A 7,665-nucleotide genomic window follows, 5' to 3' on the forward strand; every position below is an offset into this window, starting at 1 on the left:
GGAACTACTGCATGAAGGTGACTGGCAGGTTAGAGCCGCACTCCTGGGGTATTTAAATAAAATGAAATATGTGTGAATAAATATAAGTAATGTGTTTTTGGCCGGGGTAAAATAGTTTGTTGAGACACCATAAAGTATAAAACTGTGATCGCTGTGTGTCAATCATATTTTCATGCATAAATTAACACTGGAACACACTGGTAACAGTTCTGATACTAAAGACATTGAAATTACCAACAACTACAGCTTGAGTTTAGTATAAATTAGCAATGTTAGCAAGCTAAACTTTTATCAACACTATTTAGCACATCCTCACGAGCTATTCCAGGTGCCACAGCCTAATGGTCCACATCCATTTCACCACTTGACATGAACTAGTTTCGGAACTGTCAGACGCTCAAGGTAGAAATTTATGACAGTGATATGTTGAAACCTCTGCAGCCTCAGTCTCAATTTTCAGATGCAACTTTACATCTGTCAGAGGAGGTGGTCCCTAAAATTGGGAACAGGGCCCATGTCCGCCTCCCACTCGCTAATTTGCATGCTCCGCACCTCTCTAACCTACATTCAGCTCGAGCTTTTCTCTACCACGACGACAACAGGCGGCGATTCAAACTCGGGGAAGGGACTGAAGGCGAAGCGGGCAAACGGGCAGGAACCGGAGTGAAAAAAAAAAAAACGCAAGAGAAGAAGAAAGAGGGGGGACGGATGAAGGGAGGGGAGACATACGGACGGACGCAGACCAACAGATGGAGAGCTATGGGGATATTTGGAGGATACATGAGGCAGTTATCAACCTATTTAGTTTCTTCTACAGGAGCGCCCAAGTGTCACTAATGGCAAAGTAGGGGCTGGTAAACACATTTCTGTGACAGCACGACACTGATGAAAAACAAATCAAACCCTCTCCTCCTGTTTCACACCCTCTCAACCCCTTTCTCTCTATCTCCAACAATTACTCATGTCTTGCCACTCAGGTCTCTTTCACCTCTCTGTCTTTGTCTGGTCACCTCTCTCTATCGGCACACTTAGCCTCTTTCTCTCTGTTGTTTTACTCGTATATTGCCCGGCTTAATCTCCTTCTCCCTCTGTCTCTCTTTCCACTGCATAGACCCAAAAATGAAAAACAGGGCCATATGCGCGGGGACAGCTAGCAGAACCGCGCTCCTGATGTTCCTGCTGAGGCAGTTAAGCGTCTCTCTGCAGGCCGCGCCCACTTCAGCCCCTGCCCAGGACATGTGGACAGTTGGCGAGCGCCGCGGCGCCGAACAACACGGTGGCTGCTTTCTGACTTGGTGTACTGTGATGAGAGGTGGGAGCGTAATGAAGCTTCTGGGTCCTTGTGTAGGCTCGCTGCTCCGTGTACAATGGCTGTCTGGGCCGCTGGTGCAGAACACGAGAAGCGTGTAAAGTCCGTTTGCAAGAAGAGAAATAACTTGGAACTGGAAAACTGAGCATTTTATGAGTCGACTAACGCGTGCTGATCGTTCGTGGATGCGCGCCTGCACGTCGCATGAAAGGGGAAGGCATAAAGCGTTCCTAAAGAGTCCAAGAAATCCTCTAACTTGTGCCTTTCTGCGTGCTCAAATGAATAGTTTCTTGCAGCGAGATGAAAACGGGTTCAAAGTGGAATTCTGGCATCGACGGAAAGCATGAAAGCTACTGTTAGCCTCCCCAGAGACTTCCTCGCCTTTCTTCAAAGCCTCAACTTTAGTTAAAATCATTTTTAAACACTCAGCTTACTGCTTTCTGACCTCTTCTCCGTGTGTGTATGTCTCTGCTTTTCAAACTCATTGCCAGGTGTCCTTCAAGTTATCGATCTGAGAGTTACATTTTCTCCTTTTCTTTCCTTCAAAAGGGTCAGAGCACAAAAGGCTAATCTGTGTGACACTCTAAACGAAGCATTGGTAATGTACCCCAGTATTAGTTATTAGAGAACTATTTAGTGTGTGACAATCAATTGGCCTCAGTGTAGCCAGCCTTTTTGAAAGCTAATCTACCATGGCTGTAGGGTACAGGTTAGGGCTGTCGCGGTAAATCGGTATTGAGCATAATGAAAGTTCAATATGGTGTTCAAAATGCACATGTGATAATATCGTGTAAATCCTGGCCAAACTGGACATTTTTCCCCACCGACAGCACTCAAAATCTGCACTTGCACTCATTGAATATTATATATTGGTGCACTTCCACTGCTGACCAAATAATAACATTGTGATACATTGATGGAAGGGTGGCGCTGTTGAGCTTCTGCTAGCTCAAATCGTGTGAGGTGAAGAAGACCAGCAGCGAGTAAGAGGATGCAGATGGAGCCTGCTGGGTGGTCTATTTTACTATGGTGTGAAACCATTTCTTTTACTGATAAAAAAAAAATGAAATGTTAAAAAAAAGTTATGTTGAGTATGAAACTCTTGTCAATTACGTCTTACTTGATAATTGCAACACCATGTGTTGTATTCACTGTTGCAAAACTTTGCTAAAAAAAAAAACTTTGCTATCGTTATCAAAACCACAATTTCTGATAAACCCATATCAACTGCATGCTTAAAATAACAGACGGGTTAAATCCCACCCACTTCCGAGTACAGATACAGAATTCATGTGGTTAACAGATACAGATACAGATAATGCTGTACTCGCTGATCCCTACTACTTAGTACAATAACATACAGGCTGATTTCTAAATGTCACTTTTTTACTACCAAAAACATCTTCTCTTTTCTTATTCTTACATAAGCTAGTATTAAGATACAGTAGTTTAATTTAGAGATACATCAAATTCAACACATTCATAACAGTTAAAAAAATAAACTTGTGGAATGGTTTTTGTTGCTTGGTTTTTGTGTGTCTTTCACAGGAACGTCTGTATGCAGCACAAAAATCTGGCATTTTACTGAATGCGGCATCTAGTGTATACATCTATGGGAGGATGCAGATGGAGCGTGTTGGGCAGTGGCACACAGAATAACAAACATTTAAAAAAAGTGAACACAATTATCTTTTACCGAGGCCAATTCCACCGCAGTATATGACTGAAGTCTGTATGATTAATGGGAGCATGTTTTGTCCTGTTTATTGTACAAGTTAGTACAGTACTGATTTAATTTCCGGCATGTTTTGTCCTATGTTACTTTGTTTATTGCACTAAATGTCTTTGTATTTGAAGATATACAGTAGGTCCAAGGCCTAGTAATGATCCATGTCTGTCTTCAAATATTTCTTCAATGAATGCCTCAGTTATTTCTCTTTTTTAAAGAAGCCAGATATATGTTCAGTAATTATTGAACATAAATGTGAAGCCAGTGTCATTTATTTTTCAAAATGATTTTGTTTATTTTACACATGCATACATATCCATATTTAACTCAGCTTTGGCCCTACACTGATCCAGGGCCATTTGAACACAGTGTGTGCTCATGTTTTCTTCTGTTCTGTTACTTTGAGTGTAATTCATCTCCCAAATTCATAGAGAAACTCACATAAATAAAGCTAAGATGCATTTCCTGGATTTTGCTGTTATCATTTACATGATAATATCGTTATCATGGCCTTTTTTTTCCACGATAATCGGGAAGTGAAAATCTGATATTGTGGCAGCACTAGTACAGCTATTAGCGTTCAGTTAGCCAGTGGTCAGAGAAAAATACTCAATATAATATTCTCAATACAGAGGTATGGTTTAACTCTTTACAAAATATATAGAGCAGTCAATGAACCCGCTTATTCAAGCAGTTGTTGTAGCAATTTTAAAGAACTGAAATTGTGCAGTTCTTTATTTAAACGCAGAGTTCCTGTTTTTTTCTCAGAAACATTTCTTGGACACTTCCTATGTTCGGTCTCGAGCTCTGACTTAGAACCCAAGTTACATTTTTTAACTCTCATTTCCTGTAACTTTTATTTTGGTTGCTCCTCTCTTCTGCTCTGGAAAACAATCTGTCAGCTGCTGGTTGACGTTAAACACATCACTCCTGGTGCAGCAGCAGAAGAAACATAAATTTAATAGAGATTCATTTATGTTTAGAAGTCCAAACTTTGACTTTAAACTGCATTAGTACGGAATTAAATTGCCCCACGTTCCAGTTGGGTTCCTAAAACTTAATTCTGTGTCCTTATTTAATTAGCTCTGGGTTTGGTTGGGGGATGTAGAATGTTCTGAATTCCCAATTACATAATGTTGTATCTTTAGGCCTTGTTTGTAATACTATGAGTGCATAATTATGAAAAAAGCTGTGTGCAGATGGTCCAGGTCCAGCAAGTGTCGTGCTTCTGGGTCTCACTGTCACAGCACTGTAGTCAATGGGAAGTTGAAGATGAGAAGACAAATAAATAGAGCTAATAACAGGAGCTGCAGTGGTAATGCACAGCACACTAGTTAATGTAGTTTTGATATATTCACGACCGAAGATAATTAAAATCTGTGTCCTATTAACCAAAGGAGCGTCTTTTAGAAATCCATCCACCATCTTGTTTTGTGCTTATGCAAGAATTTATTTCTTGGATCGACTTATTGCATTTAACTTTTTTTAGGGTACCTTCAATTAGGCGAACGGCTTGTTCTAGGAAACTTTGGGAACGAGGCCCAAAACATGTACAGTGAAGAATGAGAACTACAGCAGGTGGTAGCGAGCAGAAGGGAGATTTTCAGTTTGGATGTTTCTCAAAGTAGCTTCAACGACTTTAACGCCAAGTTTACCAGAAGATGCTAAAAAACACAAACGTAAGCAAAAAAAAAAAAGTCGGAAGCAAAGCTGCACAAGGAACGCCCGTGTGAATGACCACATGCTAAGCATCACCCAAAACATGGCATTTCATCACAAGGGACCAAGTTCGACGCAGTGCATCTTCACCGCGACAAAACGCTCCTCAAGTGCTCAGCCCTGTTTTGACACCACATGACACTAAAGCCGTGACACGGCTGCTATTAGCTCTCCACCCGATCTCCCCTTCCCCCTTCACTTAGTCGATCCCTCGCTCTCTCCTTCTCACATCACACCCCGCGTGCATTCTGCTATCAGGAAAAGGTGTCAGTGGAATGTGCTTAACACTTGCGGCGGGGCGTTGTGCGTGCGTGTGTGCGTCCATATTTAGCGAGGTGACACTTTGGATCAACCATGCGCTACTACAGGTGCTGATGGCGGTGCGTGCGAGGGGGTTGCATGGGTCACTAAGTCACTAACTACTGCGGAGGGGAAGGCAGTAGGAGGTTGCTGATGTTTACAGGGACCCTCAGTTACACCTTCACTGAGCTGACAGGGTGCATGTGCGTGTACGAGGCAGCGTGTGCGCACTAACCTCTTCCTGCACTTCAATTCTTCCGAGAAACATTAGTAACAGACCAGAACTCTCCCATCTGCCACTGCTCTGTCCTTCGTTCTGGCTCCCATCCTTTTTTCCCCCCTCTCTCCTTCTTTAATCATCTCTAAGTTTCTTCTCCCCCCCGCTTGCTTCATTTTGCTTCCACATTTTTCCAAAAATGTTCGGCCACCCTACTTTTATCCTGCTCTCCCCGGTCCCGTCTTTTGCGCCACCTGCCCCGCTCGACGTCTCCTTTCGTGCACCCGCTCCTCCGGCACGCACGCGTTGTAAAACTTTCATTTACGTGCCAGTCTTCAACTTAAATATTTGATTAGACGCGGGCAAAATGTCTGGGCTTCCTTTCCGTCTCTCTTCTGTCTCTCCCCTCCGCCTCTTTCACATGCACACAGCAATGCCTCCAGTGCGGGGAATAGTAAAAGTGAAAACAATAAACGTTATCACAACAGCCACAGAATTCAGAGAGATAAGAAATTCATTAGGCGCCAGCTTGCTAATGACGTGCAGAGAGATGAAATTATGGCAAGGACAAAAAAAGGGAGAATGGGGTGGGGTGGGGTGGGGGGGCGGAGGATGGGGGAGGAGGTGAAACGTGTGGGAGACAATGTTCCTCAGGATTGAAGAGCGTATCTTGGCGTGCCAGCTCGATTGGCTTGTGACCTCTGCAAGTCAAGGAATAAGACGAGGCCTCGCCGGTATGTCAACACCTTTTTTTTTTTCTACTTTATGCTGCTTCCTTTCGTTCCTCCTTCTCCGCGCGATACCAGCAAACAAACCCGAGGCCGGGCTCAAGTCCGCTCGCTGAGCTTACTGCTCACATGTTCACATATCAAGGTCACAGGCCTCCACCCATTAATAGAAGTTCACGACCCCTTTCGCCTTGGAGCCGCACGAGCCAGGAGGAGATGAAAGAGAAACTAGGTGTTTCATATCGAGAGCTATTATCCACCTGCATTTTTTTTTGCTGAGAACAATAAAAAAAAAAACTACAGGTCCATCTGTGGCACATCAAAAACAGAGAACCGTAATCCCAATGTCAGTGTTTAATATTCTCTCCAAAAACACACACACACACGCACGCACGCATCCACCATCTGGCTCCAGTCCTGCCCCGTGTCGTACCCTCCCTCTGTCCTGTGCTGGATTACCCTCTCAGTATTTACATCTTGCAAATCCAGCCAGCGGCCTCTGATAGGGGCCATCTGTAATCTGAAGGTTTTATTTGCTGTACGTGTGTGTGTGTGTGTTTTCCGCGCGTGTTTGCGTGTCTTTGTGTGTGCGTGTGTGTTCCCGTGTGTGTCTAGGTCTGTAATTTGTTTCCGCTCAGCACGGGGACAGTATCAGCGTCCGTGACATCTGTTCAACACAGGGGCCTACACAGCAGAACTGAGCGCATCATCTGCAAGCGGCAGGATAATGCACTTTCTCCCACACACACACACACACACACACACACACACACACACACACACACACACACACACACACACACACACACACACACGCACGCACACACACACACGTTTCATCCAGTCGATTACACATCCGCGAGAGCATATGAGTGCGGAGACACATGCAAACACATGAAACTGGTGTGTTTTTCAAGTGTTTCGTCCTTCCCTTTACTCATTTTCTGTCTCCGTATTCACTTTTTTTTTTTTTTTACACCGATCAGCCACAACATTAAAACCACCGACAGGAGAAGTAAATGACCATCTCCTGACGATGCAATGTTCTGCTGGAACACTTCTGAACCTGGCATTCATTCATGTGGATGTTACTTAGACATGTGCCACCCACCTAGCCCAGACCAGGCACCCCCACCCCATAGCAACAACACCCCAATCAGGAAGCAGCAGTGTGACACAGACACACACAAAACAGTGTCGAAGTATCTGTGGGATGCACTGGAAGAGGCCCCTAAACTCAACCCAAGGGACCCAAAGACCCTCACTAACAAGGACACCTACAGGAGGCCCATGTCCATACTAGGGAGACCTACACAATATTAGGAAGGTGGTCATAATGTTATGCCTGATGAGTATGTCCGTCAATTTTGGGAGGGGGCTCAATATTTTGAACCTGTCCTTATTTAATGTGAATAAAATTACTCCTTTGTTCTATTTTTGGTTCCATTTTGCACAGAAAAGAAATCTATCTGCTCTGTTCCTCATTATGTTACTTATGCAAACTTATTATGTACTATCGTTATACACTGTAGAAGCATGTATAAGGCAGCTCACCTGTGTCCACTCAGCTGCCCCTTCCCACCAAACCACTACACGCAATTTCTGTCCCGCTTACGAAACACGTCACGCACATTCCACGTGCCAGCCCACTCACCCGCGATGT

Source organism: Mugil cephalus, chromosome 17 (assembly GCF_022458985.1).
Source record: "Mugil cephalus isolate CIBA_MC_2020 chromosome 17, CIBA_Mcephalus_1.1, whole genome shotgun sequence".
Taxonomy (NCBI): domain Eukaryota; kingdom Metazoa; phylum Chordata; class Actinopteri; order Mugiliformes; family Mugilidae; genus Mugil; species Mugil cephalus.